Consider the following 25930-nt stretch of genomic DNA (forward strand, 5'->3'; position numbering starts at 1 on the left):
ACAGAAACCACAAAGCTCATCTACAGCCACACCACACTGGATATGCCCAATCTCGTCTGATCTTGGAAGCTAAGCAGTGTTGGGTCTAATTACTACTTGGATGGGAGACCACCTGGGAATGCAAGGAGCTGTAGGTATTTTTATACTGCCAACACCGTTCTGTTGATGCATTCCATTTTCAAACTTATTCATTTATGTACCAGTAGTTAGAAGTAGGAAAGATCTAACAGAAACCTCAAAGCTCGTCTAAAGCCACACAACACTGGATACGCCCAATCTCATCTGATCTTGGAAGCTAAGCAGTATTGGGCATGGTTAGTACTTGGATGGGAGACCACCTGGGAATACAAGGTGATGTAGGTGTTTTTATACTGCCAACACCATTTTGTTGATGCATTCCATTTTCAAACTTATTCATTTATGTACCAGTAGTTAGAAGTAGAAAAGTTCTAACAGAAACCACAAAGCTCATCTACAGCCACACCACACTGGATATGCCCAATCTCGTCTGATCTTGGAAGCTAAGCAGTGTTGAGCATGGTTTGTACTTGTATGGGAAACCACCTGGGAATGCAAGGTGCTGTAGGTATTTTTATACTGCCAACATCGTTCTGTTGATGTATTCTATTTTCAAACTTTTTCATTTATTTACCAGTAGTTAGAAGTAGAAAAGTTCTAACAGAAACCGCAAAGCAAATCTACTGCCACACTACACTGTATACGCCCAATCTCATCTGATCTTGGAAGCTAAGCGGTGTTGGGCCTATTTAGTACTTGGATGGGAGACCACCTGGGAATACGAGGTGCTGTAGGTATTTTTATACTGCCAACACCGTTCTGTTGATGCATTCCATTTTCAAACTTATTCATTTATGTACCAGTAGTTAGAAGTAGAAAAGTTCTAACAGAAACCACAAAGCTCATCTACAACCATACCACGCTGGATACGCCCAAACTCATCTGATCTTGGAAGCTAAGCAGTGTTGGGTCTGGTTAGTATTGGGATGGGAGACCACATGGGTATACAAGGTGCTGTCATTATTTTTATACTGCCAACACCGTTCTGTTGATGCATTCCATTTTCAAACTTATTCATTTATGTACCAGTAGTTAGAAGTAGGAAAGATCTAACAGAAACCACAAAGCTCGTCTACAGCCACACCACACTGGATATGCCCAATCTCATATGATCTTGGATGTTAAGCAGTGTTGGGATTGGTTAGTACTTGGATGGGAGACAACCTGGGAATACAAGGTGCTGTAGGTATTTTTATACTGCCAACACCGTTCTGTTGATGCATACCATTTTCAAACATATTCATTTATGTACCAGTAGTTAGAAGTAGAAAAGTTCTAACAGCAACCACAAAGCTCATTTACAGCCTCACCACACTGGATACACCCAATCTCATCTGATCTTGGAAGCTAAGCAGTGTTGGGCCTGGTTAGTACTTGTATGGGAGAACACCTGGGAGTACAAGGTGATGTAGGTATATTCATACTGCCAACACCATTCTGTTGATGCATTCCATTTTCAAACTTATTCATTTATGTACCAGTAGTTAGAAGTAGAAAAGTTCTAACAGAAACCACAAAGCTCATCTACAGCCTCACCACACTGGATACACCCAATATCATCTGATCTTGGAAACTAAGTAGTGTTGGGCCTGTTTAGTACTTGGGTGGGAGACCACCTGTAAATACAAGGTGCTGTAGGTATTTTTATACTGCCAACACCGTTCTGTTGATGCATTCCATTTTCAAACTTATTCATTTATGTACCAGTAGTTAGAAGCAGAAAAGTTCTAACAGAAACCACAAAGCTCATCTACAGCCACACAACACTGGATACGCCCAATCTCATCTGATCTTGGAAACTAAGCAGTATTGGGCCTGGTTAGTACTTGGATGGGAGACCACCTGGGAATACAAGGTGCTGTAGGTGTTTTTATACTGCCAACACCATTTTGTTGATGCATTCCATTTTCAAACTTATTCATTTATGTACCAGTAGTTAGAAGTAGAAAAGTTCTAACAGAAACCACAAAGCTCATCTACAGCCACACCACACTGGATATGCCCAATCTCGTCTGATCTTGGAAGCTAAGCAGTGTTGAGCATGGTTTGTACTTGTATGGGAAACCACCTGGGAATGCAAGGTGCTGTAGGTTTTTTTATACTGACAACATCGTTCTGTTGATGTATTCTATTTTCAAATTTTTTCATTTATTTACCAGTAGTTAGAAGTAGAAAAGTTCTAACAGAAACCGCAAAGCAAATCTACTGCCACACCACACTGTATACGCCCAATCTCATCTGATCTTGGAAGCTAAGCGGTGTTGGGCCTATTTAGTACTTGGATGGGAGACCAACTGGGAATACGAGGTGCTGTAGGTATTTTTATACTGCCAACACCGTTCTGTGTATGCATTCCATTTTCAAACTTATTCATTTATGTACCAGTAGTTAGAAGTAGAAAAGTTCTAACAGAAACCACAAAGCTCATCTACAGCCTCACCACACTGGATACACCCAATATCATCTGATCTTGGAAACTAAGTAGTGTTGGGCCTGTTTAGTACTTGGGTGGGAGACCACCTGTAAATACAAGGTGCTGTAGGTATTTTTATACTGCCAACACCGTTCTGTTGATGCATTCCATTTTCAAACTTATTCATTTATGTACCAGTAGTTAGAAGTAGAAAAGTTCTAACAAAAACCACAAAGCTCATCTACAGCCACACCACACTGGATATGCCCAATCTCCTCTGATCTTGGAAGCTAAGCAGTGTTGGGCATGGTTTGTACTTGTATGGGAGACCACCTGTGAATGCAAGGTGGTGTAAGTATTTTTATACTGCCAACATCGTTCTGTTGATGTATTCTATTATCAAACTTTTTCATTTATTTACCAGTAGTTAGAAGTAGAAAAGTTCTAACTGAAACCGCAAAGCAAATCTGCTGCCATACCACAATGTAAACGCCCAATCTCATCTGATCTTGGAAGCTAAGCAGTGTTGGGCCTATTTAGTATTTGGATGGGATACCACCTGGGAATACAAGGTGCTGTAGGTATTTTTATACTGCCAACACCGTTCTGTTGATGCATTCCATTTTCAAACTTATTCATTTATGTACCAGTAGTTAGAAGTAGAAAAGTTCTAACAGAAACCACATAGCTCATCTACAGCCACACCACACTGGATACGCCCAATCTCATCTGATCTTGGACGCTAAGCAGTGTTGGGCCTGGTTAGTACTTGGATGGGAGACTACCTGGGAATAGAAGGTGCTGTAGGTATTTTTATACTGCCAACACAGTTCTGTTGATGCATTCCATTTTCAAACTCTTTCATTTATGTACCAGTAGTTAGAAGTAGAAAAGTTCTAACAGAAACCACATAGCTCATCTACAGCCACACCACACTGGATACGCCCAATCTCATCTGATCTTGGACGCTAAGCAGTGTTGGGCCTATTTAGTATTTGGATGGGATACCACCTGGGAATACAAGGTGCTGTAGGTATTTTTATACTGCCAACACCGTTCTGTTGATGCATTCCATTTTCAAACTTATTCATTTATGTACCAGCAGTTAGAAGTAGGAAAGATCTAACAGAAACCACAAAGCTCAACTACAGCCACACAACACTGGATACGCCCAATCTCATCTGATCTTGGAAACTAAGCAGTATTGGGCCTGGTTAGTACATGGATGGGAGACCACCTAGGAATACAAAGTGCTGTAGGTGTTTTTATACTGCCAACACCGTTCTGTTGATGCATACCATTTTCAAACATATTCATTTATGTACCAGTAGTTAGAAGTAGAAAAGTTCTAACAGCAACCATAATGCTCATCTACAGCCACACCACACTGGATACACCCAATCTCATGTGAGCTTGGAAGCTAAAGAGTGTTGGGCCTGGTTAGGACTTGAATGGGAGACCACCTGGGAGTACAAGGTGCTGTAGGCATTTTTATATTGCCAACACTGTTCTGTTGATGCATACCATTTTCAAACTTATTCATTTATGTACCAGTAGTTAGAAGTAGAAAAGTTCTAACAGCAACCACAAAGCTCATCTACAGCCACACCACGCTGGATATACCCAATCTCATCTGATCTTTGAAATTAAGCAGTGTTGGGCCTGGTTAGTAATTGGATGGGAGACCACCTGGGAGTACAAGGTGCTGTAGGTATTTTTTTACTGCCAACACCGTTCTGTTGATGCATTTCATTTTCAAACTCTTTCATTTATTTACTAGTAGTTAGAAGTAGAAAAGTTCTAACAGAAACCACAAAGCTCATCTAAAGCCACACCACACTGGATATGCCCAATCTCGTCTGATCTTGGAAGCTAAGCAGTGTTGAGCATGGTTTGTTCTTGTATGGGAAACCACCTGGGAATGCAAGGTGCTGTAGGTATTTTTATACTGCCAACATCGTTCTGTTGATGTATTCTATTTTCAAACTTTTTCATTTATTTACCAGTAGTTAGAAGTAGAAAAGTTCTAACAGAAACCGCAAAGCAAATCTACTGCCACACCACACTGTATACGCCCAATCTCATCTGATCTTGGAAGCTAAGTGGTGTTGGGCCTATTTAGTACTTGGATGGGAGACCACCTGGGAATACGAGGTGCTGTAGGTATTTTTATACTGCCAACACCGTTCTGTTGATGCATTCCATTTTCAAACTTATTCATTTATGTACCAGTAGTTAGAAGTAGGAAAGATCTAACAGAAACCACAAAGCTCGTCTACAGCCACACCACACTGGATATGCCCAATCTCATATGATCTTGGATGTTAAGCAATGTTGGGACTGGTTAGTACTTGGATGGGAGACCACCTGGGAATACAAGGTGCTGTAGGTATTTTTATACTGCCAACACCGTTCTGTTGATGCATACCATTTTCAAACTTATTCATTTATGTACCAGTAGTTAGAAGTAGAAAAGTTCTAACAGCAACCACAAAGCTCATCTAAAGCCTCACCACACTGGATATGCCCAATCTCGTCTGATCTTGGAAGCTAAGCAGTGTTGAGCATGGTTTGTACTTGTATGGGAAACCATCTGGGAATGCAAGGTGCTGTAGGTATTTTTATACTGCCAACATCGTTCTGTTGATGTATTCTATTTTCAAACTTTTTCATTTATGTACCAGTAGTTAGAAGTAGAAAAGTTCTAACAGAAACCACAAAGCTCATCTACAGCCACACCACGCTGGATACGCCCAAACTCATCTGATCTTGGAAGCTAAGCAGTGTTGGGTCTGGTTAGTATTGGGATGGGAGACCACATGGGAATACAAGGTGCTGTAGTTATTTTTATACTGCCAACACCGTTCTATTGATGCATTCCATTTTCAAACTTATTCATTTATGTACCAGTAGTTAGAAGTAGGAAAGATCTAACAGAAACCACAAAGCTCGTCTACAGCCACACCACACTGGATATGCCCAATCTCATATGATCTTGGATGTTAAGCAGTGTTGGGACTGGTTAGTACTTGGATGGGAGACCACCTGGGAATACAAGGTGCTGTAGGTATTTTTATACTGCCAACACCGTTCTGTTGATGCATACCATTTTCAAACTTATTCATTTATGTACCAGTAGTTAGAAGTAGAAAAGTTCTAACAGCAACCACAAAGCTCATCTACAGCCTCACCACACTGGATACACCCAATCTCATCTGATCTTGGAAGCTAAGCAGTGTTGGGCCTGGTTAGTACTTGTATGGGAGACCACCTGGGAGTACAAGGTGATGTAGGTATATTCATACTGCCAACACCATTCTGTTGATGCATTCCATTTTCAAACTTATTCATTTTTGTACCAGTAGTTAAAGGTAGAAAAGTTCTAACAGAAACCACAAAGCTCATCTACAGCCTCACCACACTGGATACACCCAATATCATCTGATCTTGGAAACTAAGTAGTGTTGGGCCTGTTTAGTACTTGGGTGGGAGACCACCTGTAAATACAAGGTGCTGTAGGTATTTTTATACTGCCAACACCGTTCTGTTGATGCATTCCATTTTCAAACTTATTCATTTATGTACCAGTAGTTAGAAGCAGAAAAGTTCTAACAGAAACCACAAAGCTCATCTACAGCCACACTACACTGGATACGCCCAATCTCATCTGATCTTGGAAGCTAAGCAGTGTTGGGCCTGGTTAGTACTTGGATGGGAGACCACCTGTGAATACAAGGTGCTGTAGGTATTTTTATACTGCCAACACCGTTCTGTTGATGCATTCCATTTTCAAACTGATTCATTTATGTACCAGTAGTTAGAAGTAGAAAAGTTCTAACAAAAACCACAAAGCTCATCTACAGCCACACCACACTGGAAATGCCCAATCTCCTCTGATCTTGGAAGCTAAGCAGTGTTGGGCATGGTTTGTACTTGTATGGGAGACCACCTGGGAATGCAAGGTGCTGTAGGTATTTTTATACTGCCAACATCGTTCTGTTGATGTATTCTATTATCAAACTTTTTCATTTATTTACCAGTAGTTAGAAGTAGAAAAGTTCTAACTGAAACCGCAAAGCAAATCTGCTGCCACACCACACTGTAAACGCCCAATCTAATCTGATCTTGGAAGCTAAGCAGTGTTGGGCCTATTTAGTATTTGGATGGGATACCACCTGGGAATACAAGGTGCTGTAGGTGTTTTTATACTGCCAACACCGTTCTGTTGATGCATACCATTTTCAAACATATTCATTTATGTACCAGTCGTTAGAAGTAGAAAAGTTCTAACAGCAACCATAAAGCTCATCTACAGCCACACCACGCTGGATATACCCAATCTCATCTGATCTTTGAAGCTAAGCAGTGTTGGGCATGGTTAGTACTTGGATGGGAGACCACCTGGGAGTACAAGGTGCTGTAGGTATTTTTATACTGCCAACACCGCTCTGTTGATGCATTCCATTTTCAAACTTATACATTTATGTACCAGTAGTTAGAAGTAGAAAAGTTCTAACAGAAACCACAAAGCTCATCTACAGCTACACCAAACTGGATACACCCAATCTCATGTGAGCTTGGAAGCTAAAGAGTGTTGGGCCTGGTTAGGACTTGAATGGGAGACCACCAGGGAGTACAAGGTGATGTAGGTATATTCATACTGCCAACACCATTCTGTTGATGCATTCCATTTTCAAACGTATTCATTTATGTACCAGTAGTTAGAAGAAGAAAAGTTCTAACAGAAACCACAAAGCTCATCTACAGCCTCACCACACTGGATACACCCAATATCATCTGATCTTGGAAACTAAGTAGTGTTGGGCCTGTTTAGTACTTGGGTGGGAGACCACCTGTAAATACAAGGTGCTGTAGGTATTTTTATACTTCCAACACCGTTCTGTTGATGCATTCCATTTTCAAACTTATTCATTTATGTACCAGTAGTTAGAAGCAGAAAAGTTCTAACAGAAACCACAAAGCTCATCTACAGCCACACTACACTGGATACGCCCAATCTCATCTGATCTTGGAAGCTAAGCAGTGTTGGGCCTGGTTAGTACTTGGATGGGAGACCACCTGTGAATACAAGGTGCTGTAGGTATTTTTATACTGCCAACACCGTTCTGTTGATGCATTCCATTTTCAAACTCATTCATTTATGTACCAGTAGTTAGAAGTAGGAAAGATCTAACAGAAACCACAAAGCTCATCTACAGCCACACAACACGGGATACGCCCAATCTCATCTGATCTTGGAAACTAAGCAGTATTGGGCCTGGTTAGTACTTGGATGGGAGACCACCTGGGAATACAAGGTGCTGTAGGTGTTTTCATACTGCCAACACCATTTTGTTGATGCATTCCATTTTCAAACTTATTCATTTATGTACCAGTAGTTAGAAGTAGAAAAGTTCTAACAAAAACCACAAAGCTCATCTACAGCCACACCACACTGGAAATGCCCAATCTCCTCTGATCTTGGAAGCTAAGCAGTGTTGGGCATGGTTTGTACTTGTATGGGAGACCACCTGTGAATGCAAGGTGCGGTAGGTATTTTTATACTGCCAACATCGTTCTGTTGATGTATTCTATTATCAAACTTTTTCATTTATTTACCAGTAGTTAGAAGTAGAAAAGTTCTAACTGAAACCGCAAAGCAAATCTGCTGCCACACCACACTGTAAACGCCCAATCTCTTCTGATCTTGGAAGCTAAGCAGTGTTGGGCCTATTTAGTATTTGGATGGGATACCACCTGGGAATACAAGGTGCTGTAGGTATTTTTATACTGCCAACACCGTTCTGTTGATGCATTCCATTTTCAAACTTATTCATTTATGTACCAGTAGTTAGAAGTAGAAAAGATCTAACAGAAACCACATAGCTCATCTACAGCCACACCACACTGGATACACCCAATCTCATCTGATCTTGGACGCTAAGCAGTGTTGGGCCTGGTTAGTACTTGGATGGGAGACTACCTGGGAATAGAAGGTGCTGTAGGTATTTTTATACTGCCAACACCGTTCTGTTGATGCATTCCATTTTCAAACTTATTCATTTATGTACCAGTAGTTAGAAGTAGAAAAGTTCTAACAGAAACCACATAGCTCATCTACAGCCACACCACACTGGATACGCCCAATCTCATCTGATCTTGGACGCTAAGCAGTGTTGGGCCTATTTAGTATTTGGATGGGATACCACCTGGGAATACAAGGTGCTGTAGGTATTTTTATACTGCCAACACCGTTCTGTTGATGCATTCCATTTTCAAACTTATTCATTTATGTACCAGCAGTTAGAAGTAGGAAAGATCTAACAGAAACCACAAAGCTCAACTACAGCCACACAACACTGGATACGCCCAATCTCATCTGATCTTGGAAACTAAGCAGTATTGGGCCTGGTTAGTACATGGATGGGAGACCACCTGGGAATACAAAGTGCTGTAGGTGTTTTAATACTGCCAACACCGTTCTGTTGATGCATACCATTTTCAAACATATTCATTTATGTACCAGTAGTTAGAAGTAGAAAAGTTCTAACAGCAACCATAATGCTCATCTACAGCCACACCACGCTGGATATACCCAATCTCATCTGATCTTTTAAGCTAAACAGTGTTGGGCATGGTTAGTACTTGGATGGGAGACCACCTGGGAGTACAAGGTGCTGTAGGTATTTTTATACTGCCAACACCGCTCTGTTGATGCATTCCATTTTCAAACTTATACATTTATGTACCAGTAGTTAGAAGTAGAAAAGTTCTAACAGAAACCACAAAGCTCATCTACAGCCACACCACACTGGATACACCCAATCTCATGTGAGCTTGGAAGCTAAAGAGTGTTGGGCCTGGTTAGGACTTGAATGGGAGACCACCTGGGAGTACAAGGTGCTGTAGGCATTTTTATATTGCGAACACTGTTCTGTTGATGCATACCATTTTCAAACTTATTCATTTATGTACCAGTAGTTAGAAGTAGAAAAGTTCTAACAGCAACCACAAAGCTCATCTACAGCCACACCACGCTGGATATACCCAATCTCATCTGATCTTTGAAATTAAGCAGTGTTGGGCCTGGTTAGTAATTGGATGGGAGACCACCTGGGAATACAAGGTGCTGTAGGTATTTTTTTACTGCCAACACCGTTCTGTTGATGCATTTGATTTTCAAACTCTTTCATTTATGTACCAGTAGTTAGAAGTAGAAAAGTTCTAACAGAAACCACATAGCTCATCTACAGCCACACCACACTGGATACGCCCAATCTCATCTGATCTTGGACGCTAAGCAGTGTTGGGCCTATTTAGTATTTGGATGGGATACCACCTGGGAATACAAGGTGCTGTAGGTATTTTTATACTGCCAACACCGTTCTGTTGATGCATTCCATTTTCAAACTTATTCATTTATGTACCAGCAGTTAGAAGTAGGAAAGATCTAACAGAAACCACAAAGCTCAACTACAGCCACACAACACTGGATACGCCCAATCTCATCTGATCTTGGAAACTAAGCAGTATTGGGCCTGGTTAGTACATGGATGGGAGACCACCTGGGAATACAAAGTGCTGTAGGTGTTTTTATACTGCCAACACCGTTCTGTTGATGCATACCATTTTCAAACATATTCATTTATGTACCAGTAGTTAGAAGTAGAAAAGTTCTAACAGCAACCATAATGCTCATCTACAGCCACACCACGCTGGATATACCCAATCTCATCTGATCTTTGAAGCTAAACAGTGTTGGGCATGGTTAGTACTTGGATGGGAGACCACCTGGGAGTACAAGGTGCTGTAGGTATTTTTATACTGCCAACACTGTTCTGTTGATGCATACCATTTTCAAACTTATTCATTTATGTACCAGTAGTTAGAAGTAGAAAAGTTCTAACAGCAACCACAAAGCTCATCTACAGCCACACCACGCTGGATATACCCAATCTCATCTGATCTTTGAAATTAAGCAGTGTTGGGCCTAGTTAGTAATTGGATGGGAGACCACCTGGGAGTACAAGGTGCTGTAGGTATTTTTTTACTGCCAACACCGTTCTGTTGATGCATTCCATTTTCAAACTCTTTCATTTATTTACTAGTGGTTAGAAGTAGAAAAGTTCTAACAGAAACAACAAAGCTCATCTAAAGCCACACCACACTGGATATGCCCAATCTCGTCTGATCTTGGAAGCTAAGCAGTGTTGAGCATGGTTTGTACTTGTATGGGAAACCACCTGGGAATGCAAGGTGCTGTAGGTATTTTTATACTGCCAACATCGTTCTGTTGATGTATTCTATTTTCAAACTTTTTCATTTATTTACCAGTAGTTAGAAGTAGAAAAGTTCTAACAGAAACCGCAAAGCAAATCTACTGCCACACCACACTGTATACGCCCAATCTCATCTGATCTTGGAAGCTAAGCGGTGTTGGGCCTATTTAGTACTTGGATGGGAGACCACCTGGGAATACGAGGTGCTGTAGGTATTTTTATACTGCCAACACCGTTCTGTTGATGCATTCCATTTTCAAATTTATTCATTTATGTACCAGTAGTTAGAAGTAGAAAAGTTCTAACAGAAACCACAAAGCTCATCTACAGCCACACCACGCTGGATACGCCCAAACTCATCTGATCTTGGAAGCTAAGCAGTGTTGGGTCTGGTTAGTATTGGGATGGGAGACCACATGGGAATACAAGGTGCTGTAGTTATTTTTATACTGCCAACACTGTTCTATTGATGCATTCCATTTTCAAACTTATTCATTTATGTACCAGTAGTTAGAAGTAGGAAAGATCTAACAGAAACCACAAAGCTCGTCTACAGCCACACCACACTGGATATGCCCAATCTCATATGATCTTGGATGTTAAGCAGTGTTGGGACTGGTTAGTACTTGGATGGGAGACCACCTGGGAATACAAGGTGCTGTAGGTATTTTTATACTGCCAACACCGTTCTGTTGATGCATACCATTTTCAAACTTATTCATTTATGTACCAGTAGTTAGAAGTAGAAAAGTTCTAACAGCAACCACAAAGCTCATCTACAGCCTCACCACACTGGATACACCCAATCTCATCTGATCTTGGAAGCTAAGCAGTGTTGGGCCTGGTTAGTACTTGTATGGGAGACCACCTGTGAGTACAAGGTGATGTAGGTATATTCATACTGCCAACACCATTCTGTTGATGCATTCCATTTTCAAACTTATTCATTTATGTACCAGTAGTTAGAAGTAGAAAAGTTCTAACAGAAACCACAAAGCTCATCTACAGCCACACCACACTGGATACACCCAATATCATCTGATCTTGGAAACTAAGTAGTGTTGGGCCTGTTTAGTACTTGGGTGGGAGACCACCTGTAAATACAAGGTGCTGTAGGTATTTTTATACTGCCAACACCGTTCTGTTGATGCATTCCATTTTCAAACTTATTCATTTATGTACCAGTAGTTAGAAGCAGAAAAGTTCTAACAGAAACCACAAAGCTCATCTACAGCCACACTACACTGGATACGCCCAATCTCATCTGATCTTGGAAGCTAAGCAGTGTTGGGCCTGGTTAGTACTTGGATGGGATACCACCTGTGAATACAAGGTGCTGTAGGTATTTTTATACTGCCAACACCGTTCTGTTGATGCATTCCATTTTCAAACTCATTCATTTATGTACCAGTAGTTAGAAGTAGGAAAGATCTAACAGAAACCAAAAAGCTCATCTACAGCCACACAACACGGGATACGCCCAATCTCTTCTGATCTTGGAAACTAAGCAGTATTGGGCCTGGTTAGTACTTGGATGGGAGACCATCTGGGAATACAAGGTGCTGTAGGTGTTTTCATACTGCCAACACCATTTTGTTGATGCATTCCATTTTCAAACTTATTCATTTATGTACCAGTAGTTAGAAGTAGAAAAGTTCTAACAAAAACCGCAAAGCTCATCTACAGCCACACCACACTGGAAATGCCCAATCTCCTCTGATCTTGGAAGCTAAGCAGTGTTGGGCATGGTTTGTACTTGTATGGGAGACCACCTGGGAATGCAAGGTGCTGTAGGTATTTTTATACTGCCAACATCGTTCTGTTGATGTATTCTATTATCAAACTTTTTCATTTATTTACCAGTAGTTAGAAGTAGAAAAGTTCTAACTGAAACCGCAAAGCAAATCTGCTGCCACACCACACTGTAAACGCCCAATCTAATCTGATCTTGGAAGCTAAGCAGTGTTGGGCCTATTTAGTATTTGGATGGGATACCACCTGGGAATACAAGGTGCTGTAGGTATTTTTATACTGCCAACACCGTTCTGTTGATGCATTCCATTTTCAAACTTATTCATTTATGTACCAGTAGTTAGAAGTAGAAAAGTTCTAAAAGAAACCACATAGCTCATCTACAGCCACACCACACTGGATACGCCCAATCTCATCTGATCTTGGAAACTAAGCAGTATTGGGCCTGGTTAGGACTTGAATGGGAGACCACCTGGGAGTACAAGGTGCTGTAGGCATTTTTATATTGCCAACACTGTTCTGTTGATGCATACCATTTTCAAACTTATTCATTTATGTACCAGTAGTTAGAAGTAGAAAAGTTCTAACAGCAACCACAAAGCTCATCTACAGCCACACCACGCTGGATATACCCAATCTCATCTGATCTTTGAAATTAAGCAGTGTTGGGCCTGGTTAGTACTTGGATGGGAGACCACCTGGGAGTACAAGGTGCTGTAGGTATTTTTATACTGCCAACACCGTTCTGTTGATGCATTCCATTTTCAAACTCTTTTATTTATTTACTAGTAGTTAGAAGTAGAAAAGCTCTAACATAAACCACAAAGCTCATCTACAGCCACACCACGCTGGATACGCCCAAACTCATTTGATCTTGGAAGCTAAGCAGTGTTGGGTCTGGTTAGTACTGGGATGGGAGACCACATGGGAATATAAGGTGCTGTAGGTATTTTTATACTGCCAACACCGTTCTGTTGATGCATTCCATTTTCAAACTTATTAATTTATGTACCAGTTGTTAGAAGTAGGAAAGATCTAACAGAAACCACAAAGCTCGTCTACAGCCACACCACACTGGATATGCCCAATCTCATATGATCTTGGATGTTAAGCAGTGTTGGGACTGGTTAGTACTTGCATGGGAGACCACCTGGGAATACAAGGTGCTGTAGGTATTTTTATACTGCCAACACCGTTCTGTTGATGCATACCATTTTCAAACTTATTCATTTATGTACCAGTAGTTAGAAGTAGAAAAGTTCTAACAGCAACCACTAAGCTCATCTACAGCCTCACCACACTGGATACACACAATCTCATCTGATCTTGGAAGCTAAGCAGTGTTGGGCGTGGTTTGTACTTGGATGGGAGACCACCTGGGAGTACAAGGTGATGTAGGTATTTTTATACTGCCAACACCGTTCTGTTGATGCATTCCATTTTCAAACGTATTCATTTATGTACCAGTAGTTAGAAGTAGAAAAGTTCTAACAGCAACCACTAAGCTCATCTACAGCCTCACCACACTGGATACACCCAATCTCATCTGATCTTGGAAACTAAGTAGTGTTGGGCCTGTTTAGTACTTGGGTGGGAGACCACCTGGAAATACAAGGTGCTGTAGGTATTTTTATACTGCCAACACCGTTCTGTTGATGCATTCCATTTTCAAACGTATTCATTTATGTACCAGTAGTTAGAAGCAGAAAAGTTCTATCAGAAATCACAAAGCTCATCTACAGCCACACTACACTGGATACGCCCAATCTCATCTGATCTTGTAAGCTAAGCAGTGTTGGGCCTGGATAGTACTTGGTAGGGAGACCACCTGTGAATACAAGGTGCTGTAGGTATTTTTATACTGCCAACACCGTTCTGTTGATGCATTCCATTTTCAAACTTATTCATTTATGTACCAGCAGTTAAAAGTAGGAAAGATCTAACAGAAACCACAAAGCTCATCTACAGCCACACAACACTGGATACGCCCAATTTCATCTGATCTTGGAAACTAAGTAGTATTGGGCCTGGTTAGTACTTGGATGGGAGACCACCTGGGAATACAAGGTGCTGTAGGTGTTTTCATACTGCCAACACCATTTTGTTGATGCATTCCATTTTCAAACTTATTCATTTATGTACCAGTAGTTAGAAGTAGAAAAGTTCTAACAAAAACCACAAAGCACATCTACAGCCACCCCACACTGGATATGCCCAATCTCCTCTGATCTTGGAAGCTAAGCAGTGTTGGGCATGGTTTGTACTTGTATGGGAGACCACCTGGGAATGCAAGGTGTTGTAGGTATTTTTATACTGCCAACATCATTCTGTTGATGTATTCTATTTTCAAACTTTTTCATTTATTTACCAGTAGTTAGAAGTAGAAAAGTTCTAACAGAAACCGCAAAGCAAATCTACTGCCACACCACACTGTATACGCCCAATCTCATCTGATCTTGGAAGCTAAGCGGTGTTGGGCCTATTTAGTACTTGGATGGGAGACCACCTGGGAATACGAGGTGCTGTAGGTATTTTTATACTGCCAACACCGTTCTGTTGATGCATTCCATTTTCAAATTTATTCATTTATGTACCAGTAGTTAGAAGTAGAAAAGTTCTAACAGAAACCACAAAGCTCATCTACAGCCACACCACGCTGGATACGCCCAAACTCATCTGATCTTGGAAGCTAAGCAGTGTTGGGTCTGGTTAGTATTGGGATGGGAGACCACATGGGAATACAAGGTGCTGTAGTTATTTTTATACTGCCAACACCGTTCTTTTGATGCATTCCATTTTCAAACTTATTCATTTATGTACCAGTAGTTAGAAGTAGGAAAGATCTAACAGAAACCACAAAGCTCGTCTACAGCCACACCACACTGGATATGCCCAATCTCATATGATCTTGGATGTTAAGCAGTGTTGGGACTAGTTAGTACTTGGATGGGAGACCACCTGGGAATACAAGGTGCTGTAGGTATTTTTATACTGCCAACACCGTTCTGTTGATGCATACCATTTTCAAACTTATTCATTTATGTACCAGTAGTTAGAAGTAGAAAAGTTCTAACAGCAACCACAAAGCTCATCTACAGCCTCACCACACTGGATACACCCAATCTCATCTGATCTTGGAAGCTAAGCAGTGTTGGGCCTGGTTAGTACTTGTATGGGAGACCACCTGTGAGTACAAGGTGATGTAGGTATATTCATACTGCCAACACCATTCTGTTGATGCATTCCATTTTCAAACTTATTCATTTATGTACCAGTAGTTAGAAGTAGAAAAGTTCTAACAGAAACCACAAAGCTCATCTACAGCCACACCACACTGGATACACCCAATATCATCTGATCTTGGAAACTAAGTAGTGTTGGGCCTGTTTAGTACTTGGGTGGGAGACCACCTGTAAATACAAGGTGCTGTAGGTATTTTTATACTGCCAACACCGTTCTGTTGATGCATTCCATTTTCAAACTTATTCATTTATGTACCAGTAGTTAGAAGCAGAAAAGTTCTAACAGAAACCACAAAGCTCATCTACAGTCTCACTACACTGGATACGCCCAATCTCATCTGATCTTGGAAGCTAAGCAGTGTTGGGCCTGGTTAGTACTTGGATGGGATACCACCTGTGAATACAAGGTGCTGTAGGTATTTTTATACTGCCAACACCGTTCTGTTGATGCATTCCATTTTCAAACTCATTCATTTATGTACCAGTAGTTAGAAGTAGGAAAGATCTAACAGAAACCACAAAGCTCATCTACAGCCACACAACACGGGATACGCCCAATCTCATCTGATCTTGGAAACTAAGCAGTATTGGGCCTGGTTAGTACTTGGATGGGAGACCATCTGGGAATACAAGGTGCTGTAGGTGTTTTCATACTGCCAACACCATTTTGTTGATGCATTCCATTTTCAAACTTATTCATTTATGTACCAGTAGTTAGAAGTAGAAAAGTTCTAACAAAAACCACAAAGCTCATCTACAGCCACACCACACTGGAAATGCCCAATCTCCTCTGATCTTGGTAGCTAAGCAGTGTTGGGCATGGTTTGTACTTGTATGGGAGACCACCTGGGAATGCAAGGTGCTGTAGGTATTTTTATACTGCCAACATCGTTCTGTTGATGTATTCTATTATCAAACTTTTTCATTTATTTACCAGTAGTTAGAAGTAGAAAAGTTCTAACTGAAACCGCAAAGCAAATCTGCTGCCACACCACACTGTAAACGCCCAATCTAATCTGATCTTGGAAGCTAAGCAGTGTTGGGCCTATTTAGTATTTGGATGGGATACCACCTGGGAATACAAGGTGCTGTAGGTATTTTTATACTGCCAACACCGTTCTGTTGATGCATTCCATTTTCAAACTTATTCATTTATGTACCAGTAGTTAGAAGTAGAAAAGTTCTAAAAGAAACCACATAGCTCATCTACAGCCACACCACACTGGATACGCCCAATCTCATCTGATCTTGGACGCTAAGCAGTGTTGGGCCTGGTTAGTACTTGGATGGGAGACTACCTGGGAATAGAAGGTGCTGTAGGTATTTTTATACTGCCAACACCGTTCTGTTGATGCATTCAATTTTCAAACTCTTTCATTTATGTACCAGCAGTTAGAAGTAGGAAAGATCTAACAGAAACCACAAAGCTCAACTACAGCCACACAACACTGGATACGCCCAATCTCATCTGATCTTGGAAACTAAGCAGTATTGGGCCTGGTTAGTACATGGATGGGAGACCACCTGGGAATACAAAGTGCTGTAGGTGTTTTTATACTGCCAACACCGTTCTGTTGATGCATACCATTTTCAAACATATTCATTTATGTACCAGTAGTTAGAAGTAGAAAAGTTCTAACAGCAACCATAAAGCTCATCTACAGCCACACCACGCTGGATATACCCAATCTCATCTGATCTTTGAAGCTAAGCAGTGTTGGGCATGGTTAGTACTTGGATGGGAGACCACCTGGGAGTACAAGGTGCTGTAGGTATTTTTATACTGCCAACACCGCTCTGTTGATGCATTCCATTTTCAAACTTATACATTTATGTACCAGTAGTTAGAAGTAGAAAAGTTCTAACAGAAACCACAAAGCTCATCTACAGCTACACCAAACTGGATACACCCAATCTCATGTGAGCTTGGAAGCTAAAGAGTGTTGGGCCTGGTTAGGACTTGAATGGGAGACCACCTGGGAGTACAAGGTGCTGTAGGCATTTTTATATTGCCAACACTGTTCTGTTGATGCATACCATTTTCAAACTTATTCATTTATGTACCAGTAGTTAGAAGTAGAAAAGTTCTAACAGCAACCACAAAGCTCATCTACAGCCACACCACGCTGGATATACCCAATCTCATCTGATCTTTGAAATTAAGCAGTGTTGGGCCTGGTTAGTACTTGGATGGGAGACCACCTGGGAGTACAAGGTGCTGTAGGTATTTTTATACTGCCAACACCGTTCTGTTGATGCATTCCATTTTCAAACTCTTTTATTTATTTACTAGTAGTTAGAAGTAGAAAAGTTCTAACAGAAACCACAAAGCTCATCTACAGCCACACAACGCTGGATACGCCCAAACTCATTTGATCTTGGAAGCTAAGCAGTGTTGGGTCTGGTTAGTACTGGGATGGGAGACCACATGGGAATACAAGGTGCTGTAGGTATTTTTATACTGCCAACACCGTTCTGTTGATGCATTCCATTTTCAAACTTATTAATTTATGTACCAGTTGTTAGAAGTAGGAAAGATCTAACAGAAACCACAAAGCTCGTCTACAGCCACACCACACTGGATATGCCCAATCTCATATGATCTTGGATGTTAAGCAGTGTTGGGACTGGTTAGTACTTGCATGGGAGACCACCTGGGAATACAAGGTGCTGTAGGTATTTTTATACTGCCAACACCGTTCTGTTGATGCATACCATTTTCAAACTTATTCATTTATGTACCAGTAGTTAGAAGCAGAAAAGTTCTATCAGAAATCACAAAGCTCATCTACAGCCACACTACACTGGATACGCCCAATCTCATCTGATCTTGTAAGCTAAGCAGTGTTGGGCCTGGATAGTACTTGGTAGGGAGACCACCTGTGAATACAAGGTGCTGTAGGTATTTTTATACTGCCAACACCGTTCTGTTGATGCATTCCATTTTCAAACTTATTCATTTATGTACCAGCAGTTAAAAGTAGGAAAGTTCTAACAGAAACCACAAAGCTCATCTACAGCCACACCACACTGTATACGCCCAATCTCTTATCTCATCTGGTCTTGGAAGCTAAGTAGTGTTGGGCCTGGTTAGTACTTGGGTGGGAGACCACCTGGGAATACAGGGTGCTGTTGGTATTTTTATACTGCCACCACCGTTCTGTTGATGCATTCCATTTTCAAACTTATTCATTTATGTACCAGTAGTTAGAAGTAGGAAAGTTCTAACAGCAACCACAAAGCTCATCTACAGCCGCACCACGCTGGATATACCCAATCTCATCGGATCTTTTAAGCTAAGCAGTGTTGGGCATGGTTAGTAGTTGGATGGGAGACCACCTGGGAATACAAGGTGCTGTAGGTATTTTTATACTGCCAACACCGTTCTGTTGATGCATTCCATTTTCAAATTTATACATTTATGTACCAGTAGTTAGAAGTAGAAAAGTTCTAACAGAAACCACAAAGCTCATCTACAGCCACACCACGCTGGATATATCCAATCTCATCTGATCTTTGAAATTAAGCAGTATTGGGCCTGGTTAGTACTTGGATGGGAGACCACCTGGGAATACAAGGTGCTGTAGGTACTTTTATACTGCCAACACCGTTCTGTTGATGCATTCCATTTTCAAACTCTTTCATTTATTTACCAGTAGTTAGAAGTAGAGAAGTTCTAACAGAAACTGCAAAGCAAATCTACTGCCACACCACGCTGTATACACCCAATCTCATCTGATCTTGGAAGCTAAGCAGTGTTGGGCCTATTTAGTACTTGGATGGGAGACCACCTGGGAATACGAGGTGCTGTACTTATTTTTATACTGCCAACACCGTTCTGTTGATGCATACCATTTTCAAACGTATTCATTTATGTACCAGTAGTTCGAAGTAGAAAAGTTCTAACAGCAACCACAAAGCTCATCTACAGCCACACCACGCTGGATATACCCAATCTCATTTGATCTTTTAAGCTAAGCAGTGTTGGGCATGGTTAGTAGTTGGATGGGAGACCACCTGGGAGTACAAGATGCTGTAGGTATTTTTATACTGCCAACACCGTTCTGTTGATGCATTCCATTTTCAAACTTATACATTTATGTACCAGTAGTTAGAAGAAGAAAAGTTCTAACAGAAACCACAAAGCTCATCTACAGCCACACCACACTGGATACACCCAATCTCTTCTGATCTTGGAAGCTAAGCAGTGTTGGGCCTGGTTAGTACTTGAATGGGAGACCACCTGGGAATACAAGGTGCTGTAGGTATTTTTATACTGCCAACACCGTTCTGTTGATGCATTCCATTTTCAAACTCATTCATTTATGTACCAGTAGTTAGAAGTAGGAAAGATCTAACAGAAACCACAAAGCTCATCTACAGCCACACAACACGGGATACGCCCAATCTCATCTGATCTTGGAAACTAAGCAGTATTGGGCCTGGTTAGTACTTGGATGGGAGACCATCTGGGAATACAAGGTGCTGTAGGTGTTTTCATACTGCCAACACCATTTTGTTGATGCATTCCATTTTCAAACTTATTCATTTATGTACCAGTAGTTAGAAGTAGAAAAGTTCTAACAAAAACCACAAAGCTCATCTACAGCCACACCACACTGGAAATGCCCAATCTCCTCTGATCTTGGTAGCTAAGCAGTGTTGGGCATGGTTTGTACTTGTATGGGAGACCACCTGGGAATGCAAGGTGCTGTAGGTATTTTTATACTGCCAACATCGTTCTGTTGATGTATTCTATTATCAAACTTTTTCATTTATTTACCAGTAGTTAGAAGTAGAAAAGTTCTAACTGAAACCGCAAAGCAAATCTGCTGCCACACCACACTGTAAACGCCCAATCTAATCTGATCTTGGAAGCTAAGCAGTGTTGGGCCTATTTAGTATTTGGATGGGATACCACCTGGGAATACAAGGTGCTGTAGGTATTTTTATACTGCCAACACCGTTCTGTTGATGCATTCCATTTTCAAACTTATTCATTTATGTACCAGTAGTTAGAAGTAGAAAAGTTCTAAAAGAAACCACATAGCTCATCTACAGCCACACCACACTGGATACGCCCAATCTCATCTGATCTTGGACGCTAAGCAGTGTTGGGCCTGGTTAGTACTTGGATGGGAGACTACCTGGGAATAGAAGGTGCTGTAGGTATTTTTATACTGCCAACACCGTTCTGTTGATGCATTCAATTTTCAAACTCTTTCATTTATGTACCAGCAGTTAGAAGTAGGAAAGATCTAACAGAAACCACAAAGCTCAACTACAGCCACACAACACTGGATACGCCCAATCTCATCTGATCTTGGAAACTAAGCAGTATTGGGCCTGGTTAGTACATGGATGGGAGACCACCTGGGAATACAAAGTGCTGTAGGTGTTTTTATACTGCCAACACCGTTCTGTTGATGCATACCATTTTCAAACATATTCATTTATGTACCAGTAGTTAGAAGTAGAAAAGTTCTAACAGCAACCATAAAGCTCATCTACAGCCACACCACGCTGGATATACCCAATCTCATCTGATCTTTGAAGCTAAGCAGTGTTGGGCATGGTTAGTACTTGGATGGGAGACCACCTGGGAGTACAAGGTGCTGTAGGTATTTTTATACTGCCAACACCGCTCTGTTGATGCATTCCATTTTCAAACTTATACATTTATGTACCAGTAGTTAGAAGTAGAAAAGTTCTAACAGAAACCACAAAGCTCATCTACAGCTACACCAAACTGGATACACCCAATCTCATGTGAGCTTGGAAGCTAAAGAGTGTTGGGCCTGGTTAGGACTTGAATGGGAGACCACCTGGGAGTACAAGGTGCTGTAGGCATTTTTATATTGCCAACACTGTTCTGTTGATGCATACCATTTTCAAACTTATTCATTTATGTACCAGTAGTTAGAAGTAGAAAAGTTCTAACAGCAACCACAAAGCTCATCTACAGCCACACCACGCTGGATATACCCAATCTCATCTGATCTTTGAAATTAAGCAGTGTTGGGCCTGGTTAGTACTTGGATGGGAGACCACCTGGGAGTACAAGGTGCTGTAGGTATTTTTATACTGCCAACACCGTTCTGTTGATGCATTCCATTTTCAAACTCTTTTATTTATTTACTAGTAGTTAGAAGTAGAAAAGTTCTAACAGAAACCACAAAGCTCATCTACAGCCACACAACGCTGGATACGCCCAAACTCATTTGATCTTGGAAGCTAAGCAGTGTTGGGTCTGGTTAGTACTGGGATGGGAGACCACATGGGAATACAAGGTGCTGTAGGTATTTTTATACTGCCAACACCGTTCTGTTGATGCATTCCATTTTCAAACTTATTAATTTATGTACCAGTTGTTAGAAGTAGGAAAGATCTAACAGAAACCACAAAGCTCGTCTACAGCCACACCACACTGGATATGCCCAATCTCATATGATCTTGGATGTTAAGCAGTGTTGGGACTGGTTAGTACTTGCATGGGAGACCACCTGGGAATACAAGGTGCTGTAGGTATTTTTATACTGCCAACACCGTTCTGTTGATGCATACCATTTTCAAACTTATTCATTTATGTACCAGTAGTTAGAAGCAGAAAAGTTCTATCAGAAATCACAAAGCTCATCTACAGCCACACTACACTGGATACGCCCAATCTCATCTGATCTTGTAAGCTAAGCAGTGTTGGGCCTGGATAGTACTTGGTAGGGAGACCACCTGTGAATACAAGGTGCTGTAGGTATTTTTATACTGCCAACACCGTTCTGTTGATGCATTCCATTTTCAAACTTATTCATTTATGTACCAGCAGTTAAAAGTAGGAAAGTTCTAACAGAAACCACAAAGCTCATCTACAGCCACACCACACTGTATACGCCCAATCTCTTATCTCATCTGGTCTTGGAAGCTAAGTAGTGTTGGGCCTGGTTAGTACTTGGGTGGGAGACCACCTGGGAATACAGGGTGCTGTTGGTATTTTTATACTGCCACCACCGTTCTGTTGATGCATTCCATTTTCAAACTTATTCATTTATGTACCAGTAGTTAGAAGTAGGAAAGTTCTAACAGCAACCACAAAGCTCATCTACAGCCGCACCACGCTGGATATACCCAATCTCATCGGATCTTTTAAGCTAAGCAGTGTTGGGCATGGTTAGTAGTTGGATGGGAGACCACCTGGGAATACAAGGTGCTGTAGGTATTTTTATACTGCCAACACCGTTCTGTTGATGCATTCCATTTTCAAATTTATACATTTATGTACCAGTAGTTAGAAGTAGAAAAGTTCTAACAGAAACCACAAAGCTCATCTACAGCCACACCACGCTGGATATATCCAATCTCATCTGATCTTTGAAATTAAGCAGTATTGGGCCTGGTTAGTACTTGGATGGGAGACCACCTGGGAATACAAGGTGCTGTAGGTACTTTTATACTGCCAACACCGTTCTGTTGATGCATTCCATTTTCAAACTCTTTCATTTATTTACCAGTAGTTAGAAGTAGAGAAGTTCTAACAGAAACTGCAAAGCAAATCTACTGCCACACCACGCTGTATACACCCAATCTCATCTGATCTTGGAAGCTAAGCAGTGTTGGGCCTATTTAGTACTTGGATGGGAGACCACCTGGGAATACGAGGTGCTGTACTTATTTTTATACTGCCAACACCGTTCTGTTGATGCATACCATTTTCAAACGTATTCATTTATGTACCAGTAGTTCGAAGTAGAAAAGTTCTAACAGCAACCACAAAGCTCATCTACAGCCACACCACGCTGGATATACCCAATCTCATTTGATCTTTTAAGCTAAGCAGTGTTGGGCATGGTTAGTAGTTGGATGGGAGACCACCTGGGAGTACAAGATGCTGTAGGTATTTTTATACTGCCAACACCGTTCTGTTGATGCATTCCATTTTCAAACTTATACATTTATGTACCAGTAGTTAGAAGAAGAAAAGTTCTAACAGAAACCACAAAGCTCATCTACAGCCACACCACACTGGATACACCCAATCTCTTCTGATCTTGGAAGCTAAGCAGTGTTGGGCCTGGTTAGTACTTGAATGGGAGACCACCTGGGAATACAAGGTGCTGTAGGTATTTTTATATTGCCAACACCGTTCTGTTGATGCATACCATTTTCAAACTTATTCATTTATGTACCAGTAATTAGAAGTAGAAAAGTTCTAACAACAACCACTAAGCTCATCTACAGCCACACAACGCTGGATATACCCAATCTCATCTGATCTTTGAAATTAAGCAGTATTTGGCCTGGTTAGTACTTGGATGTGAGACCACCTGGAAATACAAGGTGCTGTAGGTACTTTTATACTGCCAACACCGTTCTGTTGATGCATTCCATTTTCAAACTCTTTCATTTATTTACCAGTAGTTAGAAGTAGAGAAGTTCTAACAGAAACTGTAAAGCAAATCTACTGCCACACCACGCTGTATACGCCCAATCTCATCTGATCTTGGAAGCTAAGCAGTGTTGGGCCTATTTAGTACTTGGATGGGAGACCACCTGGGAATACGAGGTGCTGTACTTATATTTATACTGCCAACACCGTTCTGTTGATGCATTCCATTTTCAAATTTATTCATTTATGTACCAGTAGTTAGAAGTAGAAAAGTTCTAACAGAAACCACAAAGCTCATCTACAGCCACACCACGCTGGATATGCCCAAACTCATCTGATCTTGGAAGCTAAGCGGTGTTGGGTCTGGTTAGTACTTGGATGGGAGACCACCTGGGAATACAAGGTGCTGTAGGTATTTTTATACTGCCAACACCTTTCTGTTGATGCATACCATTTTCAAACTTATTCATTTATATACCAGTAGTTAGAAGTAGAAAAGTTCTAACAGAAACCACAGAGCTCATCTACAGCCACACCACACTGTATACGCCCAATCTCATATCTCATCTGATCTTGGAAGCTAAGCAGTGTTGGGCCTGGTTAGTATTTGGATGGGAGACCACCAGGGAATACAGGGTGCTGTAGGTATTTTTATACTGCCAACACCGTTCTGTTGATGCATTCCATATTCAAACTTTTTCATTTATTTACCAGTAGTTAGAAGTAGAAAAGTTCTAACAGAAACCGCAAAGCAAATCTACTGCCACACCACACTGTATACGCCCAATCTCATATCTCATCTGATCTTGGAAGCTAAGTAGTGTTGGGCCTGGTTAGTACTTGGGTGGGAGATCACCTGGGAATACAAGGTGCTGTAGGTATTTTTATACTGCCAACACCGTTCTGTTGATGCATTCCATTTTCAAACTTATTCATTTATGTACCAGTAGTTAGAAGTAGAAAAGTTCTAACAGAAACCACATAGCTCATTTACAGCCACACCACACTGGATACGCCCAATCTCATCTGATCTTGGACGCTAAGCAGTGTCGGGCCTGGTTAGTACTTGGATGGGAGACCACCTGGGAATGCAAGGTGCTGTAGCTATTTTTATACTGTCAACACCGTTCTGTTGATGCATTCCATTTTCAAACTTATTCATTTATGTACCAGTAGTTAGAAGTAGAAAAGTTCTAACAGAAACCACAGAGCTCATCTACAGCCACACCACACTGTATACGCCCAATCTCATATCTCATCTGATCTTGGAAGCTAAGTAGTGTTGGGCCTGGTTAGTACTTGGGTGGGAGATCACCTGGGAATACAAGGTGCTGTAGGTATTTTTATACTGCCAACACCGTTCTGTTGATGCATTCCATTTTCAAATTCTTTCATTTATTTACTAGTAGTTAGAAGTAGAAAAGTTCTCACAGAAACAACAAAGCTCATCTACAGCCACACCACACTGGATACACGCAATCTTATCTGATCTTGGAAGCTAAGCAGTATTGTACCTGGTTAGTACTTGGATGGGAATACATGGTGCTGTTGGTATTTTTATACTGCCAACACCGTTCTGTTGATGCATTCCATTTTCAAACTTATTCATTTATGTACCAGTAGTTAGAAGTAGGAAAGATCTAACAGAAACCACAAAGCTCATCTACAGCCACACAACACTGGATACGCCCAATCTCATCTGATATTGGAAACTAAGCAGTATTGGGCCTTTTTAGTACTTGGATGGGAGACCACCTGGGAATACAAAGTGCTGTAGGTGTTTTTA

General features: G+C 41.1%; 11 non-coding genes and 103 pseudogenes across 11 annotated transcripts; all 114 read left to right on the forward strand.

Annotated features, from left to right (window-relative positions):
• Nucleotides 1-18: 18 nt before the first annotated feature.
• On the forward strand, nucleotides 19-137 carry LOC134961932 (5S ribosomal RNA; annotated as a pseudogene).
• Nucleotides 138-244: 107 nt separating this feature from the next.
• On the forward strand, nucleotides 245-363 carry LOC134964611 (5S ribosomal RNA; annotated as a pseudogene).
• Nucleotides 364-470: 107 nt separating this feature from the next.
• Nucleotides 471-589, forward strand: LOC134963352 (5S ribosomal RNA; annotated as a pseudogene).
• A 107-nt stretch (nucleotides 590-696) lies between these two features.
• LOC134960059 (5S ribosomal RNA) lies at nucleotides 697-815 on the forward strand (annotated as a pseudogene).
• A 107-nt stretch (nucleotides 816-922) lies between these two features.
• Nucleotides 923-1041, forward strand: LOC134964161 (5S ribosomal RNA; annotated as a pseudogene).
• Nucleotides 1042-1148: 107 nt separating this feature from the next.
• LOC134963555 (5S ribosomal RNA) lies at nucleotides 1149-1267 on the forward strand (annotated as a pseudogene).
• A 107-nt stretch (nucleotides 1268-1374) lies between these two features.
• LOC134962268 (5S ribosomal RNA) lies at nucleotides 1375-1493 on the forward strand (annotated as a pseudogene).
• A 107-nt stretch (nucleotides 1494-1600) lies between these two features.
• LOC134963665 (5S ribosomal RNA) lies at nucleotides 1601-1719 on the forward strand (annotated as a pseudogene).
• A 107-nt stretch (nucleotides 1720-1826) lies between these two features.
• Nucleotides 1827-1945, forward strand: LOC134961402 (5S ribosomal RNA; annotated as a pseudogene).
• A 107-nt stretch (nucleotides 1946-2052) lies between these two features.
• LOC134963180 (5S ribosomal RNA) lies at nucleotides 2053-2171 on the forward strand (annotated as a pseudogene).
• A 107-nt stretch (nucleotides 2172-2278) lies between these two features.
• LOC134960011 (5S ribosomal RNA) lies at nucleotides 2279-2397 on the forward strand (annotated as a pseudogene).
• Nucleotides 2398-2504: 107 nt separating this feature from the next.
• On the forward strand, nucleotides 2505-2623 carry LOC134963666 (5S ribosomal RNA; annotated as a pseudogene).
• A 107-nt stretch (nucleotides 2624-2730) lies between these two features.
• LOC134964720 (5S ribosomal RNA) lies at nucleotides 2731-2849 on the forward strand (annotated as a pseudogene).
• Nucleotides 2850-2956: 107 nt separating this feature from the next.
• On the forward strand, nucleotides 2957-3075 carry LOC134960991 (5S ribosomal RNA; annotated as a pseudogene).
• Nucleotides 3076-3182: 107 nt separating this feature from the next.
• Nucleotides 3183-3301, forward strand: LOC134959888 (5S ribosomal RNA; annotated as a pseudogene).
• A 107-nt stretch (nucleotides 3302-3408) lies between these two features.
• On the forward strand, nucleotides 3409-3527 carry LOC134960144 (5S ribosomal RNA; annotated as a pseudogene).
• A 107-nt stretch (nucleotides 3528-3634) lies between these two features.
• On the forward strand, nucleotides 3635-3753 carry LOC134964725 (5S ribosomal RNA; annotated as a pseudogene).
• Nucleotides 3754-3860: 107 nt separating this feature from the next.
• LOC134963291 (5S ribosomal RNA) lies at nucleotides 3861-3979 on the forward strand (annotated as a pseudogene).
• A 107-nt stretch (nucleotides 3980-4086) lies between these two features.
• LOC134960390 (5S ribosomal RNA) lies at nucleotides 4087-4205 on the forward strand (annotated as a pseudogene).
• A 107-nt stretch (nucleotides 4206-4312) lies between these two features.
• Nucleotides 4313-4431, forward strand: LOC134959062 (5S ribosomal RNA; annotated as a pseudogene).
• Nucleotides 4432-4538: 107 nt separating this feature from the next.
• LOC134960083 (5S ribosomal RNA) lies at nucleotides 4539-4657 on the forward strand (annotated as a pseudogene).
• A 107-nt stretch (nucleotides 4658-4764) lies between these two features.
• Nucleotides 4765-4883, forward strand: LOC134962154 (5S ribosomal RNA; annotated as a pseudogene).
• A 107-nt stretch (nucleotides 4884-4990) lies between these two features.
• On the forward strand, nucleotides 4991-5109 carry LOC134958978 (5S ribosomal RNA; annotated as a pseudogene).
• Nucleotides 5110-5216: 107 nt separating this feature from the next.
• Nucleotides 5217-5335, forward strand: LOC134960623 (5S ribosomal RNA; annotated as a pseudogene).
• A 107-nt stretch (nucleotides 5336-5442) lies between these two features.
• LOC134960958 (5S ribosomal RNA) lies at nucleotides 5443-5561 on the forward strand (annotated as a pseudogene).
• A 107-nt stretch (nucleotides 5562-5668) lies between these two features.
• Nucleotides 5669-5787, forward strand: LOC134959955 (5S ribosomal RNA; annotated as a pseudogene).
• Nucleotides 5788-5894: 107 nt separating this feature from the next.
• LOC134963667 (5S ribosomal RNA) lies at nucleotides 5895-6013 on the forward strand (annotated as a pseudogene).
• Nucleotides 6014-6120: 107 nt separating this feature from the next.
• On the forward strand, nucleotides 6121-6239 carry LOC134961756 (5S ribosomal RNA). The gene has a single exon (XR_010187960.1). It is a non-coding gene; the product is annotated as a 5S ribosomal RNA (ribosomal RNA).
• A 107-nt stretch (nucleotides 6240-6346) lies between these two features.
• On the forward strand, nucleotides 6347-6465 carry LOC134961597 (5S ribosomal RNA; annotated as a pseudogene).
• A 107-nt stretch (nucleotides 6466-6572) lies between these two features.
• Nucleotides 6573-6691, forward strand: LOC134962511 (5S ribosomal RNA; annotated as a pseudogene).
• Nucleotides 6692-6798: 107 nt separating this feature from the next.
• LOC134960715 (5S ribosomal RNA) lies at nucleotides 6799-6917 on the forward strand (annotated as a pseudogene).
• Nucleotides 6918-7024: 107 nt separating this feature from the next.
• Nucleotides 7025-7143, forward strand: LOC134959089 (5S ribosomal RNA; annotated as a pseudogene).
• Nucleotides 7144-7250: 107 nt separating this feature from the next.
• On the forward strand, nucleotides 7251-7369 carry LOC134963668 (5S ribosomal RNA; annotated as a pseudogene).
• Nucleotides 7370-7476: 107 nt separating this feature from the next.
• Nucleotides 7477-7595, forward strand: LOC134961768 (5S ribosomal RNA). Its single transcript, XR_010187961.1, has one exon. It is a non-coding gene; the product is annotated as a 5S ribosomal RNA (ribosomal RNA).
• A 107-nt stretch (nucleotides 7596-7702) lies between these two features.
• On the forward strand, nucleotides 7703-7821 carry LOC134962689 (5S ribosomal RNA; annotated as a pseudogene).
• Nucleotides 7822-7928: 107 nt separating this feature from the next.
• LOC134963540 (5S ribosomal RNA) lies at nucleotides 7929-8047 on the forward strand (annotated as a pseudogene).
• A 107-nt stretch (nucleotides 8048-8154) lies between these two features.
• LOC134961585 (5S ribosomal RNA) lies at nucleotides 8155-8273 on the forward strand (annotated as a pseudogene).
• A 107-nt stretch (nucleotides 8274-8380) lies between these two features.
• Nucleotides 8381-8499, forward strand: LOC134959174 (5S ribosomal RNA). Its single transcript, XR_010187248.1, has one exon. It is a non-coding gene; the product is annotated as a 5S ribosomal RNA (ribosomal RNA).
• Nucleotides 8500-8606: 107 nt separating this feature from the next.
• Nucleotides 8607-8725, forward strand: LOC134960146 (5S ribosomal RNA; annotated as a pseudogene).
• Nucleotides 8726-8832: 107 nt separating this feature from the next.
• On the forward strand, nucleotides 8833-8951 carry LOC134964273 (5S ribosomal RNA; annotated as a pseudogene).
• A 107-nt stretch (nucleotides 8952-9058) lies between these two features.
• On the forward strand, nucleotides 9059-9177 carry LOC134962783 (5S ribosomal RNA; annotated as a pseudogene).
• A 107-nt stretch (nucleotides 9178-9284) lies between these two features.
• Nucleotides 9285-9403, forward strand: LOC134963292 (5S ribosomal RNA; annotated as a pseudogene).
• Nucleotides 9404-9510: 107 nt separating this feature from the next.
• LOC134959944 (5S ribosomal RNA) lies at nucleotides 9511-9629 on the forward strand (annotated as a pseudogene).
• Nucleotides 9630-9736: 107 nt separating this feature from the next.
• On the forward strand, nucleotides 9737-9855 carry LOC134960147 (5S ribosomal RNA; annotated as a pseudogene).
• Nucleotides 9856-9962: 107 nt separating this feature from the next.
• Nucleotides 9963-10081, forward strand: LOC134964274 (5S ribosomal RNA; annotated as a pseudogene).
• Nucleotides 10082-10188: 107 nt separating this feature from the next.
• Nucleotides 10189-10307, forward strand: LOC134961154 (5S ribosomal RNA; annotated as a pseudogene).
• A 107-nt stretch (nucleotides 10308-10414) lies between these two features.
• LOC134960432 (5S ribosomal RNA) lies at nucleotides 10415-10533 on the forward strand (annotated as a pseudogene).
• A 107-nt stretch (nucleotides 10534-10640) lies between these two features.
• Nucleotides 10641-10759, forward strand: LOC134964604 (5S ribosomal RNA; annotated as a pseudogene).
• Nucleotides 10760-10866: 107 nt separating this feature from the next.
• LOC134959159 (5S ribosomal RNA) lies at nucleotides 10867-10985 on the forward strand. Its single transcript, XR_010187235.1, has one exon. It is a non-coding gene; the product is annotated as a 5S ribosomal RNA (ribosomal RNA).
• Nucleotides 10986-11092: 107 nt separating this feature from the next.
• Nucleotides 11093-11211, forward strand: LOC134960624 (5S ribosomal RNA; annotated as a pseudogene).
• Nucleotides 11212-11318: 107 nt separating this feature from the next.
• On the forward strand, nucleotides 11319-11437 carry LOC134960959 (5S ribosomal RNA; annotated as a pseudogene).
• A 107-nt stretch (nucleotides 11438-11544) lies between these two features.
• On the forward strand, nucleotides 11545-11663 carry LOC134960576 (5S ribosomal RNA; annotated as a pseudogene).
• Nucleotides 11664-11770: 107 nt separating this feature from the next.
• On the forward strand, nucleotides 11771-11889 carry LOC134962895 (5S ribosomal RNA; annotated as a pseudogene).
• Nucleotides 11890-11996: 107 nt separating this feature from the next.
• Nucleotides 11997-12115, forward strand: LOC134964759 (5S ribosomal RNA). The gene has a single exon (XR_010188245.1). It is a non-coding gene; the product is annotated as a 5S ribosomal RNA (ribosomal RNA).
• Nucleotides 12116-12222: 107 nt separating this feature from the next.
• Nucleotides 12223-12341, forward strand: LOC134963831 (5S ribosomal RNA; annotated as a pseudogene).
• Nucleotides 12342-12448: 107 nt separating this feature from the next.
• On the forward strand, nucleotides 12449-12567 carry LOC134961599 (5S ribosomal RNA; annotated as a pseudogene).
• Nucleotides 12568-12674: 107 nt separating this feature from the next.
• On the forward strand, nucleotides 12675-12793 carry LOC134962289 (5S ribosomal RNA; annotated as a pseudogene).
• Nucleotides 12794-12900: 107 nt separating this feature from the next.
• Nucleotides 12901-13019, forward strand: LOC134963046 (5S ribosomal RNA; annotated as a pseudogene).
• A 107-nt stretch (nucleotides 13020-13126) lies between these two features.
• LOC134963787 (5S ribosomal RNA) lies at nucleotides 13127-13245 on the forward strand. The gene has a single exon (XR_010188155.1). It is a non-coding gene; the product is annotated as a 5S ribosomal RNA (ribosomal RNA).
• A 107-nt stretch (nucleotides 13246-13352) lies between these two features.
• On the forward strand, nucleotides 13353-13471 carry LOC134960301 (5S ribosomal RNA; annotated as a pseudogene).
• A 107-nt stretch (nucleotides 13472-13578) lies between these two features.
• LOC134961881 (5S ribosomal RNA) lies at nucleotides 13579-13697 on the forward strand (annotated as a pseudogene).
• Nucleotides 13698-13804: 107 nt separating this feature from the next.
• Nucleotides 13805-13923, forward strand: LOC134962609 (5S ribosomal RNA; annotated as a pseudogene).
• A 107-nt stretch (nucleotides 13924-14030) lies between these two features.
• Nucleotides 14031-14149, forward strand: LOC134960936 (5S ribosomal RNA; annotated as a pseudogene).
• A 107-nt stretch (nucleotides 14150-14256) lies between these two features.
• LOC134961357 (5S ribosomal RNA) lies at nucleotides 14257-14375 on the forward strand (annotated as a pseudogene).
• Nucleotides 14376-14482: 107 nt separating this feature from the next.
• Nucleotides 14483-14601, forward strand: LOC134963240 (5S ribosomal RNA; annotated as a pseudogene).
• A 107-nt stretch (nucleotides 14602-14708) lies between these two features.
• On the forward strand, nucleotides 14709-14827 carry LOC134963543 (5S ribosomal RNA; annotated as a pseudogene).
• Nucleotides 14828-14934: 107 nt separating this feature from the next.
• LOC134959160 (5S ribosomal RNA) lies at nucleotides 14935-15053 on the forward strand. The gene has a single exon (XR_010187236.1). It is a non-coding gene; the product is annotated as a 5S ribosomal RNA (ribosomal RNA).
• Nucleotides 15054-15160: 107 nt separating this feature from the next.
• LOC134960625 (5S ribosomal RNA) lies at nucleotides 15161-15279 on the forward strand (annotated as a pseudogene).
• Nucleotides 15280-15386: 107 nt separating this feature from the next.
• On the forward strand, nucleotides 15387-15505 carry LOC134960980 (5S ribosomal RNA; annotated as a pseudogene).
• A 107-nt stretch (nucleotides 15506-15612) lies between these two features.
• LOC134960578 (5S ribosomal RNA) lies at nucleotides 15613-15731 on the forward strand (annotated as a pseudogene).
• A 107-nt stretch (nucleotides 15732-15838) lies between these two features.
• LOC134962896 (5S ribosomal RNA) lies at nucleotides 15839-15957 on the forward strand (annotated as a pseudogene).
• A 107-nt stretch (nucleotides 15958-16064) lies between these two features.
• On the forward strand, nucleotides 16065-16183 carry LOC134960312 (5S ribosomal RNA; annotated as a pseudogene).
• A 107-nt stretch (nucleotides 16184-16290) lies between these two features.
• Nucleotides 16291-16409, forward strand: LOC134963114 (5S ribosomal RNA; annotated as a pseudogene).
• Nucleotides 16410-16516: 107 nt separating this feature from the next.
• On the forward strand, nucleotides 16517-16635 carry LOC134962271 (5S ribosomal RNA; annotated as a pseudogene).
• Nucleotides 16636-16742: 107 nt separating this feature from the next.
• LOC134962290 (5S ribosomal RNA) lies at nucleotides 16743-16861 on the forward strand (annotated as a pseudogene).
• Nucleotides 16862-16968: 107 nt separating this feature from the next.
• On the forward strand, nucleotides 16969-17087 carry LOC134959889 (5S ribosomal RNA; annotated as a pseudogene).
• A 107-nt stretch (nucleotides 17088-17194) lies between these two features.
• Nucleotides 17195-17313, forward strand: LOC134964275 (5S ribosomal RNA; annotated as a pseudogene).
• A 107-nt stretch (nucleotides 17314-17420) lies between these two features.
• Nucleotides 17421-17539, forward strand: LOC134960716 (5S ribosomal RNA; annotated as a pseudogene).
• Nucleotides 17540-17646: 107 nt separating this feature from the next.
• On the forward strand, nucleotides 17647-17765 carry LOC134964632 (5S ribosomal RNA; annotated as a pseudogene).
• Nucleotides 17766-17872: 107 nt separating this feature from the next.
• On the forward strand, nucleotides 17873-17991 carry LOC134963799 (5S ribosomal RNA). Its single transcript, XR_010188156.1, has one exon. It is a non-coding gene; the product is annotated as a 5S ribosomal RNA (ribosomal RNA).
• A 107-nt stretch (nucleotides 17992-18098) lies between these two features.
• Nucleotides 18099-18217, forward strand: LOC134961414 (5S ribosomal RNA; annotated as a pseudogene).
• Nucleotides 18218-18324: 107 nt separating this feature from the next.
• LOC134961882 (5S ribosomal RNA) lies at nucleotides 18325-18443 on the forward strand (annotated as a pseudogene).
• Nucleotides 18444-18550: 107 nt separating this feature from the next.
• On the forward strand, nucleotides 18551-18669 carry LOC134961358 (5S ribosomal RNA; annotated as a pseudogene).
• Nucleotides 18670-18776: 107 nt separating this feature from the next.
• Nucleotides 18777-18902, forward strand: LOC134963265 (5S ribosomal RNA; annotated as a pseudogene).
• Nucleotides 18903-19009: 107 nt separating this feature from the next.
• On the forward strand, nucleotides 19010-19128 carry LOC134964025 (5S ribosomal RNA; annotated as a pseudogene).
• Nucleotides 19129-19235: 107 nt separating this feature from the next.
• Nucleotides 19236-19354, forward strand: LOC134960600 (5S ribosomal RNA; annotated as a pseudogene).
• A 107-nt stretch (nucleotides 19355-19461) lies between these two features.
• Nucleotides 19462-19580, forward strand: LOC134960476 (5S ribosomal RNA; annotated as a pseudogene).
• Nucleotides 19581-19687: 107 nt separating this feature from the next.
• Nucleotides 19688-19806, forward strand: LOC134964053 (5S ribosomal RNA; annotated as a pseudogene).
• Nucleotides 19807-19913: 107 nt separating this feature from the next.
• Nucleotides 19914-20032, forward strand: LOC134960204 (5S ribosomal RNA). The gene has a single exon (XR_010187717.1). It is a non-coding gene; the product is annotated as a 5S ribosomal RNA (ribosomal RNA).
• A 107-nt stretch (nucleotides 20033-20139) lies between these two features.
• LOC134963115 (5S ribosomal RNA) lies at nucleotides 20140-20258 on the forward strand (annotated as a pseudogene).
• Nucleotides 20259-20365: 107 nt separating this feature from the next.
• Nucleotides 20366-20484, forward strand: LOC134962272 (5S ribosomal RNA; annotated as a pseudogene).
• A 107-nt stretch (nucleotides 20485-20591) lies between these two features.
• On the forward strand, nucleotides 20592-20710 carry LOC134962291 (5S ribosomal RNA; annotated as a pseudogene).
• Nucleotides 20711-20817: 107 nt separating this feature from the next.
• LOC134959891 (5S ribosomal RNA) lies at nucleotides 20818-20936 on the forward strand (annotated as a pseudogene).
• Nucleotides 20937-21043: 107 nt separating this feature from the next.
• On the forward strand, nucleotides 21044-21162 carry LOC134964276 (5S ribosomal RNA; annotated as a pseudogene).
• A 107-nt stretch (nucleotides 21163-21269) lies between these two features.
• Nucleotides 21270-21388, forward strand: LOC134960717 (5S ribosomal RNA; annotated as a pseudogene).
• Nucleotides 21389-21495: 107 nt separating this feature from the next.
• LOC134964633 (5S ribosomal RNA) lies at nucleotides 21496-21614 on the forward strand (annotated as a pseudogene).
• A 107-nt stretch (nucleotides 21615-21721) lies between these two features.
• LOC134963811 (5S ribosomal RNA) lies at nucleotides 21722-21840 on the forward strand. Its single transcript, XR_010188157.1, has one exon. It is a non-coding gene; the product is annotated as a 5S ribosomal RNA (ribosomal RNA).
• Nucleotides 21841-21947: 107 nt separating this feature from the next.
• LOC134961415 (5S ribosomal RNA) lies at nucleotides 21948-22066 on the forward strand (annotated as a pseudogene).
• Nucleotides 22067-22173: 107 nt separating this feature from the next.
• Nucleotides 22174-22292, forward strand: LOC134961883 (5S ribosomal RNA; annotated as a pseudogene).
• Nucleotides 22293-22399: 107 nt separating this feature from the next.
• On the forward strand, nucleotides 22400-22518 carry LOC134961359 (5S ribosomal RNA; annotated as a pseudogene).
• A 107-nt stretch (nucleotides 22519-22625) lies between these two features.
• LOC134963266 (5S ribosomal RNA) lies at nucleotides 22626-22751 on the forward strand (annotated as a pseudogene).
• A 107-nt stretch (nucleotides 22752-22858) lies between these two features.
• Nucleotides 22859-22977, forward strand: LOC134964026 (5S ribosomal RNA; annotated as a pseudogene).
• Nucleotides 22978-23084: 107 nt separating this feature from the next.
• LOC134960601 (5S ribosomal RNA) lies at nucleotides 23085-23203 on the forward strand (annotated as a pseudogene).
• A 107-nt stretch (nucleotides 23204-23310) lies between these two features.
• LOC134960478 (5S ribosomal RNA) lies at nucleotides 23311-23429 on the forward strand (annotated as a pseudogene).
• A 107-nt stretch (nucleotides 23430-23536) lies between these two features.
• On the forward strand, nucleotides 23537-23655 carry LOC134964054 (5S ribosomal RNA; annotated as a pseudogene).
• A 107-nt stretch (nucleotides 23656-23762) lies between these two features.
• LOC134960216 (5S ribosomal RNA) lies at nucleotides 23763-23881 on the forward strand. Its single transcript, XR_010187719.1, has one exon. It is a non-coding gene; the product is annotated as a 5S ribosomal RNA (ribosomal RNA).
• A 107-nt stretch (nucleotides 23882-23988) lies between these two features.
• On the forward strand, nucleotides 23989-24107 carry LOC134963345 (5S ribosomal RNA; annotated as a pseudogene).
• Nucleotides 24108-24214: 107 nt separating this feature from the next.
• On the forward strand, nucleotides 24215-24333 carry LOC134960917 (5S ribosomal RNA; annotated as a pseudogene).
• Nucleotides 24334-24440: 107 nt separating this feature from the next.
• LOC134960344 (5S ribosomal RNA) lies at nucleotides 24441-24559 on the forward strand (annotated as a pseudogene).
• Nucleotides 24560-24666: 107 nt separating this feature from the next.
• LOC134961794 (5S ribosomal RNA) lies at nucleotides 24667-24792 on the forward strand (annotated as a pseudogene).
• A 107-nt stretch (nucleotides 24793-24899) lies between these two features.
• Nucleotides 24900-25025, forward strand: LOC134962930 (5S ribosomal RNA; annotated as a pseudogene).
• Nucleotides 25026-25132: 107 nt separating this feature from the next.
• LOC134959690 (5S ribosomal RNA) lies at nucleotides 25133-25251 on the forward strand (annotated as a pseudogene).
• A 107-nt stretch (nucleotides 25252-25358) lies between these two features.
• LOC134961947 (5S ribosomal RNA) lies at nucleotides 25359-25484 on the forward strand (annotated as a pseudogene).
• Nucleotides 25485-25805: 321 nt separating this feature from the next.
• Nucleotides 25806-25924, forward strand: LOC134963848 (5S ribosomal RNA; annotated as a pseudogene).
• Nucleotides 25925-25930: the final 6 nt, after the last annotated feature.

Source organism: Pseudophryne corroboree, chromosome 9, assembly GCF_028390025.1.
Source record: "Pseudophryne corroboree isolate aPseCor3 chromosome 9, aPseCor3.hap2, whole genome shotgun sequence".
NCBI classification, from domain to species: domain Eukaryota; kingdom Metazoa; phylum Chordata; class Amphibia; order Anura; family Myobatrachidae; genus Pseudophryne; species Pseudophryne corroboree.